The 16,141-nt window shown below is 33.5% G+C and overlaps 1 long non-coding RNA gene across 5 annotated transcripts; it reads left to right on the top strand.

The window, feature by feature from the left end:
• Nucleotides 1-4,578: 4,578 nt before the first annotated feature.
• On the top strand, nt 4,579-15,739 carry LOC123911190. Of its 5 annotated transcripts, XR_006810392.1 has the most exons (6): nt 5,284-6,148; nt 6,380-6,525; nt 8,672-8,758; nt 12,460-12,567; nt 13,373-13,492; nt 15,606-15,739. It is a non-coding gene; the product is annotated as an uncharacterized LOC123911190 (long non-coding RNA). The 5 variants fall into 5 exon arrangements; XR_006810390.1 differs by lacking the exon at nt 15,606-15,739 and having other exon boundaries at nt 5,286-6,148; nt 13,373-14,552; XR_006810391.1 differs by lacking the exons at nt 5,284-6,148; nt 12,460-12,567; nt 13,373-13,492; nt 15,606-15,739 and adding exons at nt 4,579-4,738; nt 9,212-10,086.
• The last annotated feature ends 402 nt before the right edge of the window (nt 15,740-16,141 follow it).

The following is a 16,141-nucleotide window of genomic DNA, read 5'->3' as shown; positions in this document are numbered from 1 at the left end:
CCGTCAATTTAAAGGCAAGGTGGAAATTGTTGGAATTTGCCTTGAAATTGAAGGAGAAAACTGGTTTTTTGTTGTGTTCACGCACCAGGCATAGGAAGTGGCGCCTCAGGTGCAAGTTTCGGCAAAACAGGGCCAAGCTCACTGTTTTCACGCCCCAGGCGGAAAACTAGGCGCCTCAGGCTGAAAATTTGTGTTATATATATGTTGTTTCATTCTGCAGCAGCAGAGAGAGGATAAATTAGGGTTTTACGATTGGTTCTTCACCAACATCAATCTAGGGTCAAAAGGGGGTTCTTTTGTGTATACTCTAGGGTTGTGATAATCATTGTAACACCGGGAAACACTTGTTGATTGAAATCTCTTGGTCACGGGAAGAGATTTGGGAAAATGGTAGAATTAGGGTTGAAGTCTAATTCTTGCAACTCTTGTATTAAATCTCGTTGTAATCAAGTTTTCTATCGATAGTGGAACGAAGAGTCTCTCTCCCTAGAGTAGGTCGGTTTTGACTGAATTGGGTAAACAATTTCATCGTGTTTTTATCGCTTTATTGTGTTTTAGCTTTTGTTGATTATTGCTCATCCATTTTATTTTGGTTGCTTCAATTCATTTGTCTCACACACTAAAGTATTGTTGGTATAGTTTTCGATCTGAATTCACTAACATTAAGAAAACAAAGTCAGTTTCAAAACCAAAGAAAAATGGAAGTCATAGACAAATGGAAGACATAATTATTTTTTATTTTGTTTCGCAGATTGTGACCACAGACTTTTGTTATTAAACCTTGGTTGGTAAATACTATATGTTACATGATAAATTTTTGCTTATGCTGCATGATGATTTGTGTGTATTTTATTTTGTTAATGGATTTGCAGCTTTGGTTCCTCTAGAGGAATTAAGGGAGAAAAACTTTACAAAGCAATATGGTATTGTTAGAGATCCTGAAGTCATAGATATACTTGAAACTGCCTCCAAGACCAAAGGGGTATATATAATGTTCCTTATTGTGTTAATTTCTTGTTATGTTATATAAGAAAGATTGTCTCGGTACACACTTGTGTCAAACAAAAACGCAACAAAAAAATGTGGTAAACCATATGGGTAAGCAGCATTTCCAGCATCCATAGCATCAGGGGACAAGAAAAAAGTAAATCCTTGTCCCTAATACATATGATATGTGGTCTTAGTGATTAAGAAAACAAAGTGAGTTTCAAAACCAAAGAAAAATGGAAGTCATAGAAAAATGGAAGACATGATTATTTTTTATTTTGTTGCCCAGATTGTGACCACAGACTTTTGTTATTAAACCTTGGTTGATACATAATATATGTTAGATGATAAATTTGTGCTTATGCTGCATGATGATTTGTGTGTATTTTTTTTTGTTAATTGTAACACCCCCTTTTCAGAGACCGAAAAGAAAAGCGTCACAGTTGTCTACCCAAATTTAAAATGCTTAAATAAAGCAATTTTTATATTAAGTACTTATAAAAATATTGTTTGGCCCAATTTCTCTTTTCATAGAGTAAAAAGTCTAAAATATGTCTGGTCAAACGGTATCTAATTCTTCTCTTTATCTCGCAAAATGTATTAGTCCCGTAAGAATAGCACGGTTAATATATAGCTTTTTTTTTTGAAGAAAATAAAAATGAAATATATTAACAAACAGCCTCCTCAGCACAAGGTGTGCTAAGGTAGACTACCAAAGTTTACAAAAAGTCATAGAAAGAAAAAATCAATCATATAAGACCCAAACATAACAAAGGACAGACCATCATCTATGGTAGTTTGAGACTAAAGTAACACTCGTCGTCTTCAACCACCTATAAGAAAAGAGCTTGATCTTATCCACCATCTGATAAAGAGTACTAGTCAAGCCTCTGAACAATCTCTGGTTGCTTCTGTCCACACAACCCAAACACTAGCAAGCCAAATGAGCTGCAAAAAAGACCGGCGAACCACCGAACTATTAAAAAACATATTTGTATAGTGAAACAGCATAAACGCGAACAAGAAATGAATGTAAATACTAGTAAAATTTATGATATTAGAATTAATTTATTTTTCACTATACTAATTTTTAGAATTGAGAGTTGAGTCTAACTCAACCATACAAAATCGACTTTTAAGGTGATGATTACCTCTTACTTATAAACCTTTGTTCAGGCCAACTCACATATGATGTGAGACTTCTTAACATCACCCCTCCCTCACGCCTAGCACTATTGGAATTGGTGAATGGATATAAATTGTAGTTGATCCGATAGCAGCCAGGTGGCCCAACAAATCTCGGAGAGACTCTGATACATCTTAGAATTGAGAGTTGAAACTAACTCAACCCTGCAAAATCGACTTTTAAAATGATAAGAGGAGTGCTAGCAACACACTCTTTAACAAACACACTCTAACACACTTTCTTCTATTAATTACCTCTTAGTTATAAAGTTTTATCCATACCAACTCACGTTAATATTCTTAGAAGAAATCTTGTATAGTGAAACTAATTTTGAAGCAACGGGGGGAGCAATGTAAACTGTGGTAGTAATTATGGTACGTCACCCATATCCAGCTCAAGTCCAACAAAATTAGATTTGGCAGATGCATGAAGTGGTAACTGCCAACAACTCTATCATTTGATACTTGTTATGCCACTCAGAAAAAACCAAAGGCACTATTGCCTTGATTGTGTTAAGTTCACCAAGACTTCCTTGGACGGATGTAAGTTCACCATTAGAAAAATATTTTAACTACTTTCTGGAACTGGAAAATAAAGCCGAGTAAGTTTATTGGCCTTCCAAAGAGGTTCATCATCTCACAGATCTTGAGTGATTTTATTAGGGATGTCAAAAATATATAAGTTATATAGAAAAAAGAAAATTTTATTTGTGTAATATGATTTATTACTTTTTTTGTTTTGAAGGAATGATTTATTACTAGTTGGTAATGAACATGTGTATATATAAAATCGTGTCGAATAATAGTTCGGTGACTAACATTGCTTTATTTATTACCTTGATAGTGAGGGTTTGAGTCTTGTGTATGTTTTTGAATAAAAATACTATAATAAACGGTAAAACGAAAAAAAATATAGTCGCAATGACTTAAACTCATTACTCAAGACCTTTTGTTCAAAAACACCTCCATATATCCACTACAACGGGAGTGGATTGTCTCCCGTGAGGTGCCCTCCAGTGACATCCTGGCCCTTCAATAAAATAATTAAAAAACATCAAAGAACATTAATTGCCCGATACTTCTCCGATACGCGTATTGGAGATGTATCCGATACGTATCGATTATATTTTTTTTTAAAAAAATAATATTAATTGCCGATACTTCTCCGATACACATATTGGAAAGTATCGAACGAGTATCGGTATCGGATACGTGTCGGATACGACACTTTGCCATTTTTGGAGTATCGAGACTTCATAGACTACAACAAATACATGGTGGCCTGGCATTCATTCGCTAATCCTGTAATGAAATTGAGACTGCTCAACCTCAAAATCTCGATATTATAGAGATAAATGAATCTCCATTAAAAAAAAGGATATTTTCTCTATAGGCCCCCCACGTTTCTTTTATACCCCCCTTACCTACGTTTTTGCCTCTGCACGGTGTTTCGGGTTATACGAATCGAACTTTAAAAAATTTCGGTTAATAGAAATTGTTCGCTTTTTTCTTCGAGCTTTGTTAACCGAATTTAACTGATATAGAAACAGAAGCTTAACTTCTCGTTTCAGTTACGTTTTTTCTCCTAAACACATCCAACACATCTTCTTCATCCTCTTGTGTGCGATTTTGTGGAAAACTTCAACATCCTACCTCAAACCATTCTTAATCAAGTAAGTTCCATACATTTACATGCACTCTTTTCTCATTCCATGTTTTTCTTATCACATGCACTCTTTTCTACGTTTTTTTTCCCTCCCTGAGTAATTTTCTATCTCAAAATTCTATGTTTGAATTGTTGAATTAATGGTTAGTTGTTAGTTTAGTTAGATGTTAACATGAATGCATGTGATATTAGGTTCAATTTGTGTATGTCATTAGTTGGTATATATGAACCTAGCATATATGACAGTTGAAATAAAAAAATTAAACGGAAGATTACCTTAATATTGTGCTTCAAATCGCCTTCCAACCCTTAGCATACGTTCCAAACTTGATTTTAAGCAACGAATTGAGTGAAAAACGGATTGGATTTTCGGATCACTTTTGGTAGTGTGGGGATGAAGTATTGAAAGTGATGAAGAATGTGAGAGGTTGTTTTCTATATAGACACACTTCGATTGATAGAACCCGAACTAATAAGCGAGTGGTTTTTAAAACTCGAATTTTTAATTTTTTCGATTCGTAAAGCCCGAATTTGCTAACCAAAAATTTTGATATTTTGGAAGGGCAAACTGGGATTTAAGGGGGGTATAAAAGAAACGTGGGGGCCTAAAGAGAAAATATCAAAAAAAAGACTTCTGGATATTGGGCCGAAGTTCTCAGTCCAATAAATTAAAAGTCCATAAGATTATAAGCACATTCATCACGCGGCTTAGAGTTACGTTTACGCAAAGTGTTGGTTTGTTTCACTCTTTGTCTGATCTGATCTTTGTTCTTCAATTCTTCAAGAAAAGAATGAAACGAGACACGCATTGTCGTTTCTTGATCGAAAACGTTGGCTCCTTCAATCATCTGCAACATCAAAGTTTTGATCAAGAAACCGACGGATACACCTTTTACTACGGTAATCTTTTCAATTTTCATTCTTGAATATTCATCAACATTGCATGAGAAACTTTCAATTTTGGGGATTTTCATTCTAAATGTTGGTTTAGGGTTGATACATGTTGCCAATTTTCTCATTCTTGATCATTCAATTTCAAGATTTTTCAATCTTCTGCTTGAAATAATTAAATTGAACTTTCAATTTTCTAAATGAAAATTTAACAGGGAATACAAAACCCTATAAGACTGTGACCGTTGGAATCGATGGATATACTTTGTTTTTTAAATCTGACCGTTGCCATTGTCATTTCTGTTCCATTTTCTCATTCTTGATTATTCAATAATATTCAATCTTCTGCTTGAGAAAGAAAAAAAAAAAAAAAAAAAAGGTAGAACCTTTACCCATTTTTTCTCATTCTTGATTATCTAAGAATATTCAATCTTCTGCTTGAGAAAAGAAAAAAGGTATAACCTTGCCCATTTTTTCTCATTCTTGGATACTCAAGAACATTCAATCTTCTGCCGGAGGAAAAAAAATCTGACCGTTGGAATCGATGGATTTACTTTATTTTTAAATGTTCTAAGGGATGGAGATGGATGTCTCAATGACCCTCGAGTAAAATGCATTTTGAACTATTTGTTCATAATGCAAAAGTTGGATGATGGCCTTCAATGCAATTTTCATACGAAATTGTAATCATATGATTTAAGGGATGGTAATTGTATCTATTCTCCTTTTAAGACCCTAATTGTGAAACTGTTGCTGAGATGAAGGGTGGTGTGGTATACATGTGCCCACTATGGCCCAAAAATGTTGGATGATGCCTTAATTCGAAAGCTAGTTGTTGCCTAAAATGCAATTAAGACCCTAATTGTGAAACTGTCGCTGAGATGAAGGGTGGTGTGGTATACATGTGCCCACTATGGCCCAAAAACGTTGGATGATGCCTTAATTCGAAAGCTAGTTGTTGCCTAAAATGCAATTTTAATATGAAATTTTATTCATAATTTAAGGCTTGGATGATATCTATTGTTGATGACCCTAGTCCTTAAATGCTATTTACAACAACAATATGAAGTGATTTTGCAAATGCAAAATGCAATGCGACTTGTGTTGGATTAGCCTACTGGTAACGGTTTCAAAGGAATGGGAATGGAACTGTAAATGTGTTTAGTACTCAGTGCTAACTTTTTCAATTGGGGATGGACATTGGATTTACCCTATTTGTTATTGTTGGATGGTCTTAACTGTATTTGGGCAGTATCAAATCTCAGTGGGATCACAAAGGGAGGATATTTCCAGAAAGCATTATTTGGTGGAAAATGTATCTGTCATATGTTTTTGACTGCACACTTATTATGAAAGTCTCAAGCATTATATTTTTCTTGATTAAACCCACCACAGAGCCCTCTTCTAGGTTAAATGGAGGTAAATATGTTCTTATTAGCCCTCTTCTATTATTATGCATTTGAAATTATTTAATTAATTTTTCAAAATATAAAAAGAACAAATAAACATGGATCTGATCATATTTTATTTATTTAACATTTTCAAGTATAAAAGAAGAAAAAGTGAGTTAGTCTAGCTTTGGTATATTTTATTCTGAACTCTGAATTTACTCTGATGTATTTATTATTTATTTTTTTTGAAATTTTGAAGGTCCTTGCTGTTCTTCAGTTGGACACGGAGCTTTTGCTGAACATGGTCCTTTCAAGCCTACAAGAAAAGACCATCTTATGAAAAACCAACTTGCACAGCTAATCCTTCAAACCAAATCCACCAAGATTAGCTTGAAGAAGATACCTGTGAGTATACATGAATAATTTTCTTTTTATGAATAATTATAGGATATGAAGTACTCATGCACTGTGACTTTGCTTAAAATATTTGGTATATAATGTTTCGTTGGATTGGCATGATGTTAGTGTTACCTCCAAATTTATGTTCTCTCTTTGAAATGATGACTGGAACTGCTAGTAATACAAGAATTAAAAAAGGTTTTTGGCTCAAAACAGTATGGACAATTTGGAATGCAAGAAATGGAATTATTTTTTCTAACCATAGGAAGGATTATGTGAGGTGGTTAAGGATATTAAACTTGTCTTGGAGATGGTGGATTGGTAGTAAAAATGTTGGTCAATTGTGGTGGGGGCCTTGTAATTGGGAACAATGATGGGATACCACTTTTCTCATTCTTGATCATTCAATTACAAAGATTTTTTAATCTTCTGCTTGAAATACATAGAACTTTCAATTTTCTAAATGAAAATTTAACAGGGAATACAAAGCCCTATAAATCTGACCATTGGAATCGATGGATATACTTTGTTTTTTAAATCTGACCGTTGCCATTGTCATTTCTGTTCCATTTCTCATTATTGATTATTCAAGAACATTCAATCTTCTGCTTGAGAAAAAAAAAGGTAGAACCTTACCCATTTTCTCATTCTTGAATACTCAAAAACATTCAATCTTCTGCCCGAGAAAAAAAAAAAACCTAACAGTGTGTCCCAAGACCTTGTTTGGCACCAATGTATTTGAAAGTCATTTTTTTTAATTTGTTGCTGGTAATTTTAGGATTTTCATTCTGACATATACATGTTGCGATACTGACTTTTTTTTTTGTACAAGTGATAGTGTGTTTTTTTATTCTTGATAATTCAAGAACATTCAATATTCTGCATGAACAAAAAAAAACTTTAATTGAGTAAACATGTTGTGTCCTAAGACCCTGTTTGACACAAATATTTTGATAGACAATCTTTTGTTTGCTACGATGTCGATGATGGATTTTGCACATTTTTGGATTTTTCATTCCAACATATTTGTCCCGTATGGTTTATAATCAATATTTATTGGGAAGGATGATGGGATGCCAATTTTCTCATTTTTTATTATTCAAGATTTTTCAATCTTCTGCTTGAATTATAGTGAACTTTCAATTCTCTAAATCAAAATTTAACAAGGGATACAAAACTCTAATCACTTCGAGATGGAATCTTTTTTCATTAATTGATAAAGGGGTGGAGTATCTGGCCCTAGTAACCCCAAATCTGAACGTTGGAATCGATGGATATACTTTGTTTTTTAAATGTTCTAAGGGATGGATGTCTCAATGAGTAAAATGCATTTTGAACTCTATTCATAATGAAAAATTTGGATGATGGCCTTCAATTCAATTTTCATACGAAATTGTAATCATGTGATTTAAGGGATGGTAATGGTATCTATTCTCCTTTTATGACCCTAATTGTGAAACTGTCGCTGAGATGATATATTTTTTCATTATCTATGAAGGGTGGTGTGGTATGCATGATCCCACTATGGCCCAAAAATGTTGGATGATGTCTTAATGTGAAAGCTAGTTGTTGCCTAAAATGCAATTTTAATATGAAATTTTATTCTTAATTAAAGGCTTGGATAGTATCTATTGTACTTTGACTACCCTAGTCCCTAAATGCAATTTGCAACAACAATATGCAGTGATCTTGCAAATGCAAAATTCAATGCGAATTGTGTTGGATTAGCCTACTGGGGTAATGGTTTGAAAGGAATTCTCTAAGGAAGAAACGAATCAACTGAAGCGAAATAACAAAGAAACGAACTCTTTGGGGTCTGAACTATTTCTTATAGAATCTATCTGGTATATATGGCTTTATGCTGACCACCTATATAAGGATGCTTGCATAATTGCATTATGCGATCAATGAAGGAAACCATAACGAGGTTGTATCGGTCCATATTTTTACCGTAGAGCTTTTATGAAAATCTGATAAAATTTGGCGGGTGTTGGTATAAGAGTCAAATAGCACTAGATTTGTGTTGATAATTATAAATGCAAGTCTTTGATTTAGTAATTGAATATATGTGATCTCTTATAGGCAGGGTAAAAAATTGTTGATGAATTGAATCACTTGAGCTAATAGTCGGTACACCCTCTTGATTTTGCAGCAGACAAACTTGCTGCGATGACCGATGACAGTTCTTTCGGAATGTAGCAGGTGTTTCTTGCATAAGTACTGTGACTTTTGTGGCCAGGTTTGACACTCATTCTAAATGTGGCATTTTATATATTATTAAATACTGGTGCAATTCAGTCTCTTATGAGCTTTGGCTTATGGTTATATGGTGGATATATAAGGTGTTTTTTTGGGATCTTGCTTTATTTGCTTGATGTTACTTTGCTAAGGTGTTTTTTTCCTTTGCTATGAAGATGGAGTTCCGTATGATTTATATCAAACTAACTTTTATTTTAATCTATGACAAATAGACTCGAGTGTCTTGATGACCCAAAGTTTTTGGATGACACCTGATGTGAAATCTAGTTGTTTTGTTGCCTTAAAAACTTAAAAGGAATGAATGGTTCCTAAATTGTGCTTTGATAACCTTAGTCCCTAAATGTAATTTTGCAACTAAAAGATGAAGTAATTTTGCAGATGCAAAGTGGAGTGTGCTTGTGTTGGATTAGCTTACTTATTATGTTTCTGGTAGGTACTTTATATGTCCTTTGTAGATCAAATTGGTATTTCGAGAAGATCCTGATAGGTACTATTAGCAAAATTATAAAAGTAGAATGAGATGAGACCTAGTGAAGAAAGGCTCTAACCTCCTATCTTGTAACAACTTAGCTCGTTTCCTTTCCCTTGATCGGCATAATGAGGCTTGTGCGTGACTTGATTCTCTATTTGAAAGGATGAAGTTCAAGTATCATGGTCAATAGGGGAATTCATGAGTAGAAGGTTTGTCTGAATGGTGAACATGATTGAGATTACATGCTTTGGTTTTGTGTATCAAAGATTTGTTGGTTGCTGTGACGAGACTAGTTTATAATATGCTTTGAATGCTGCTTGTTTGTAAATTGACTAATTTACATGATAATTAGACGTATGGCATGTGGTACTTATTGGCATCAGTGGCATGTAAGGTTGATTTTGGATTTTGGAAGGGGGTTGTAAGGATTAGCACCTCATACTTTAATTGGTTTATGCTCTGATAAGACTAAATATGAATCATTTCAAGAATGACAAGTGTTGTAGATCATCATAGAAGTATATGGATGGTTAGTTAACAAAACCTTTTGATTTTTAGTCCTTAATAGTATACAAAAAATTTCTGCATAGTTATGTAGAAATCATATTTACATGCTTTGATTTTGAGTCCTTAAGATATATTATAAGCCCACTCATCTTCTCTCTTTCTATGTTACGTAGCTTAGAGCTTACGCAATACTTGTTTCATTGTTTCGTCAGGTTCTTTTTCTTCGAGAAAACAATGAAACATGCATTGTCGTTTCTTGATCGAACTTTTATGAATCGACGTTGGATCCTTCAATCATCTGCAACATTTAAGTTTTGATCAAGAAAATGAAAGATATACATTTTTCGTTTGCTACGGTAATTTTTTAATTTTCATTCCACATATTTTCTCATTCTTGAATATTCAAGAAAATTCAATCTTCTGCTTGAGAAAAATAAAACTTAATTGAGGAAACATGTGCTGGTAATTTTGGGATTTTCATTCTAAATATTGGTGTCCGGGTGATACATTTTGTGATACTGATTTTTTTATTCTTGATAATTCAAGAACATTCAATTTTCTGCATATTGAAAAAAAACTTAATTGAATAAATGTATTGTCTCCCAAAACCCTATTTGGTGCACAAATATTTTGAAAGACAATATTTTGTTTGTTACGATGTTTGCACATTTTTGGAATTTTCATTCTAACATATTTGTCCCGTATTGTTTATAATCTATATTTATTAGGAACTATGATGGGATGCCAATTCTCTCATTCTTGATCATTCAAGTTCAAGATTTTTCAATCTTCTGTTTGAAATAAATTGAACTTTCAATTTTCTAAATCAAAGTTTAACAGGGAATACAAAACCCTAATCACTGCGAGATGGAATCTTTTTTCATTAATTGAAAAAGCGGTGGAGTATATGGCCCTAGTAACCCCCCAAATCTGACCGTCGGAATCCATGGATATACTTTGTTTTTTAAATTTTCTAAGGGATGAATGTCTCAACGACCGTCGAGTAAAATGCATTTTGAACTATTTATTCATAATGCAAAAGTTGGATGATGGCCTTCAATGCAATTTTCATACGAAATTGTAATCATATGATTTAAGGGATGGTATCTATTGTCCTTTTATGTCCCTAATTGTGAAACTGTCGCCGAGCTGAAATATTTTTTTCATTATCTATGAAGGGTGGTATGGTATACATGATCCCACTATTTCGACAATAAGATGGACATACTTCTTGTTCCATGATTTTTGTAAGGGATTGTCTTGATGACCCAAAAACGTTGGATGATGTCTTAATGCGAAAGCTAGTTGTTGCCTAAAATGCAATTTTAATATGAAATTTTATTCATAATTTAAGGCTTGGATGATATCTATTATGCTTTTATGACCATAATCCCTAAATGCAATTTGCAACAATATGAAGTAATTTTGCAAATGAAAAATGTTGTGCGACTTGTGTTGGATTAGCCTAGTGGTAAGGGTTTCAAAGGAATTCTCTAAGGAAGAAACAAATCAACTGAAGCGAAGTACAAAGGAACGAACTCTTTGATGAACTATTTCTTATAGAATCTATCTGGTATATATGGCATTATGCAGACCACCTATATCGTATAAGGATGCTTGCATAGTTGCATTGTGTGATCAATGGAGGAAACCATAACAAGGTTATATTGGTCCATATTTTTACTGTAGACCTTTTATGAAAATCTAATAAAATTTGGAGGGTGTTGGTATAAGAATCAGATAGCAATAGATTTGTGTTGATAATTATAAATGCAAGTCTTTGATTTAGTAATTGAATACATGTGATCTCTTATAAGTAGGGTACAAAAATTGCAGTTGATGAATTGAATCACTTGATCTTGTAGTCGGTACACCCTCTCGGTTTTGCAGCAAACAAACTTGCTGCGGTGACCGGTGACAGTTCTTTCGGAATATGGCATGTGCTTCTTGCTTAATTACTGTGACTTTTGTGGCCATGCTTGACACTCCTTTTTCTAAGTGTGACATTTTATATATTACTAAATACTGGTGCAATTCAGTCTCTTATGAGTGTTGGTTTATGGTAGATATATCAGGTGTTTTTTTGAAATATACTTTTATTGGCCTGATGTTACTTTGATAAATTTTGGCACATCATATGAAAGTTGTTGGAATTGCTTTGTAGTTATTGCATAATTACCGGGAAAATTCAGATTCTTTTAGTAGCTTGGGTTTTGGATATATCACATATGTGCCTTTTTTTGTCTGATTCCATGTCTCAAATTTACGAAAGAGGAGTATGCTAATTCTTTTAAATCACTATGTCAAAATTTTCCGCATAGCTTGAACAAGAGAATGTGAGGGTAGTAGTATGTTTTCAATTTCACTTTTGATTATTGGTGTGGATATGAGGATATATTCAAAGCTCACGAGCAGTCTAAGTAAAAAAAATTCTGCAAATTGATATGCTATCTTTCTTAATATTCTCTAATAAGTTAATAGCCATATGATCTTACCGCATCAATTATAAACCTAATCTCGGTGTAAGATTTGTTACTTGTAGTTTACTTCAGCTTGATGAGATGGAACTCTCAAAGCTTTTTTCATTGTAGTTGTTTTTCAAGCTTATTTATTTAGCACAGTTCTGTAATACCAGTTCTGGGTTTCTCATACTAGGAGTACTAGATTTATTTCCTCCGTCCTGACTTGAATTATTTGTTAAGGAAAAAATGAAGACATTGAGGATTGGCATACAAGTGGTAACACCAGCATACATAGGATTAAAGTTCATAGCAGATTGCCATCCCCTTTCAACTGCCTTTTCTATAACTGTAAGTGCAGTTTTGACAACAAGCATTCTGTATTTAAACATATTTGCATTGATTCATGTTGTGATGCCCATTTTCTCTTTCCTTACTATTCAAAAATATTCAATCTTCTTCTTGAGAAAAAAATAACCTTAATTGAGGAAACATGCTATGTCCCAAGACCCTGTTTGGCACCAATATTTTGAAAGGTTTTTTTTTTCCTTTGCTACGATGACGGAGCTGCCTACAATTTATTTATATTATAATAACTTTTATTTTAATCTATAACAAACAGGCTTAGTGTCTTGTAGACCCAAATATTTTGGATGACGCCTAATGTGAAATCTAGTTGTTGCCTTAAAGACTAAATGGGATGAATGGTATCCATTGTGCTTTGATGACCCTAGTCCCTAAATGCAATTTTGCAACTACAATATGAAGTGATTTTGCAAAAGCAAAGTGGAGTGTGCTTGTGCTGGATTAGCTTACTTATTAGGTTTCTGGTAGGTACATTATATGTCCTTGTAGGCCCAAATGGTATTTCGAGAAGACATCGAAAGGTACTGTTAGCAAAGTTATATAAGTAGATTGAGATGAGACATAGTGAAGAAGGGGAGAGATTGAGATTAGGCATAATGAGGGAGTTGAGTTTGTTATAAGGGCGGAGAATTGAATTATGGGGGATCGTTAAATAATATGAATGCTAGCTCTTATATGATCTGACAGAGTTATAAAGCATGAGAATTAAACTGTAAATAAATGTGAATGCAGAGAGAATCAAAATCCAAAATTTAAATGCAAATGTTTGATACACAAAAATTAAATGCAGTAATGCACATGGATTGAACTCAACTTTATGTCTGTTGTTGCTAGTCACCGTGGTAATCTTCAGCTTACTGCTGCTAACCTTGGCAAGAGAGGAATTCAGCTCTTCCCTTATGGCCAAATGGTAATGCTAGCTACTATTACTTACACCTATAACATGGGAATTGAACTATAAACGTGTTTACTGTTTCGTACTCAGTGTACTATCTTTTCCAATTGAGGTTGGGCATGAGGAATACCCTATTTGTTATTGTTGATGGTCTTGGCTGTATTTGGGAAGTATCAAATTCTCAGTGGTATCACAAAGGGAGGATGTATCTGTCAATGTTTTTGACTGCAGCCTTATTATGAAATATAATCTGATTAATCTTTTTTTTTTTTTTGACTATGAAATCTGATAAAATGATGGTGTGTGATCAATGGATAAAATTTGGCGGACACTAGTATAACGATCAGAGAACACTAGATTTGTGTTGAGAATTGTAAATGCAAGTCTTGGATTTAGTAACTGGATATATGTGAGCTCTTATAAGTGGATACAAAAATTGCAATTGATGAATTATGTAGGTGGTGCAACATATAAACTTGTGATGAACTTTGTTTTGGAAAATTTTTTGTATGACAGTTCTTGCAATTCTAGTGTGACATTATGGCCAGGCTACCAACTCCTTATTGCATAATTATTAGGAAAATTCACATTCTTTTAATAGTTTTGGTTTCATGGCTGTGTTTTTTTGCAGTGAGAATGCTCCTTAACGTGCGTCGTGCCCGAAGCTACATTTTGTAGCTTTTATAAATCACGGTAGAAATTTTCTTGGGAAGCGTAAAATGAGATTAGAATGTGTATCCAAACATATTGTTCATCTTTCAAAATTAAGATAGGGGCGTTTGCTAATTTTTTAAAATGACAATGTCTAAATTGTCTGCATAACTAGGACATGAGAATGTGATTACTATCTTTTGGTGTAGATTCATATTCACAAGACCATATTTTATAAGTAAATACTTCTCTGCAAATTGATATCCTGTTGTGTTTAATATTCTCTAATATAGAGGAGCTATGTATTTCCAAGGGTTTTCTGAAGATGACCTATTTAATAGTTATTAAATATTGGTTGAAAGGATTGTTCTTGTTGAGCCTACAAGTTGTAACACCAGATAGGATTGACATTCATAGCGAACATTGTGGGGCTATATAGTTATAGACACTATGCCATCTCATGAAAATCTAGAGAGGAAAATGATACTAGCAGCATTGTGGGACTATATAGCCATTGTGCTCTATTGTTGTATCCATTCAAGACTAGAAGTTAAGGGAGTATTTTACCCTAATTTGATTAGAATTGATGTAATGGTTTTAACACACTTTTTAGTTCCATAAGCTTTACCAGATTTGAATTCCCACCAATATTTAACCTTTCCCTAGTAACCCCAAATCTGACCATTGGAATCGATGGATATACTTTGTTTTTTAAATGCATTTTTAACTCTATTCACAAAGCAAAAGTTGGATGAGTGCCTTCAATGCAATTTTCATACGAAATTGTAATCATATGATTTAAGGGATGGTAATGGTATCTATTCTCCTTTTATGACCCTAATTGTGAAACTGTCGCTGAGATGAAATATTTTTTCATTATCTATGAAAGGATACATTAGCCCGCTATGGCCTAAAAACATTGGATGATGCCTTAATGTGAAAGCTAGTTGTTGCCTAAATAAAATTTTAATATGAAATTTTATTCTTTGTGCTTTACGACTTGTGTTGGATTGGATAGTGTCTATTGTGCTTTGCGACTTGTGTTGGATTAGCCTACTGGGTAACAGTTTCATAGGAATTCTCTAAGGAAGAAACGAATCAACTCAAGCGAAATAACAAAGAGACGAACTCTTTGGAGTCTGAACTATTTCTTATAGAATCTATCTGGTATTAATGGCTTTATACTGACCACCTATGTAAGGATGCTTGCATAATTGCATTGTGTGATCAATGAAGGAAACCATAACGAGGTTGTATCGGTCCATACTTTTACTGCATATTTATGAAAATCTGATAAAATTTGGTGGGTGTTGGTATAAGAATCAAATAGCACTAGTTTTGTGTTGATAGTATTATAAATGCAAGTCTTTGATTTAGTAATTGAATATATGTGATCTCTTGTAGGCAGGGTACAAAATTGTTGTTGATGAATTGAATCACTTGATCTTATAGTCGGTACACCCTCTTGATTTTGCAGCAGACAAACTTGTTGCGATGACAGTTCTTTCGGAATGTAGCAGGTGTTTCTTGCATAAGTACTGTGACTTTTGTGGCCAGGTTTGACACTCGTTCTAAATGTGTCATTTTATATATTATTAAATACCGGTGCAATTAGGGTTGGGAACAGGCCAGGCCTTGATAGGCCTGAGTCTGGCCTACGATTTTTCTTCCGGTCTGAGCCTGGCCTACGGCCTATCAAATGTTATTTATTTTGGCTTGGCCTGAGCCTTTTTAAAGTCTGGCATGGCCTTGTAGCCTATTTAAAAGTCTGTGTTACATAAATGTCTCTATATAGTCTTTTTAAATAGGCTAAACAGGCCTTAAAAGCCTATTTCACATTTAAATTTTTATAATTTCTTCAACATTAAGAAAAAACTAATAAAATGATTATCACAATAATTAAAAGTTAATAAAATAACAAATATGATTAAATAATAATATATTTTTTCTTTGGCAAAAAAAATATAAATAATAATATTATATAAATAATAATAATTAAATATAAACAGACCG

The sequence above is a fragment of the Trifolium pratense genome, linkage group LG2 (genome assembly GCF_020283565.1).
Source record: "Trifolium pratense cultivar HEN17-A07 linkage group LG2, ARS_RC_1.1, whole genome shotgun sequence".
NCBI classification, from domain to species: domain Eukaryota; kingdom Viridiplantae; phylum Streptophyta; class Magnoliopsida; order Fabales; family Fabaceae; genus Trifolium; species Trifolium pratense.
This window is presented reverse-complemented; position numbering and strand designations above follow the sequence as displayed.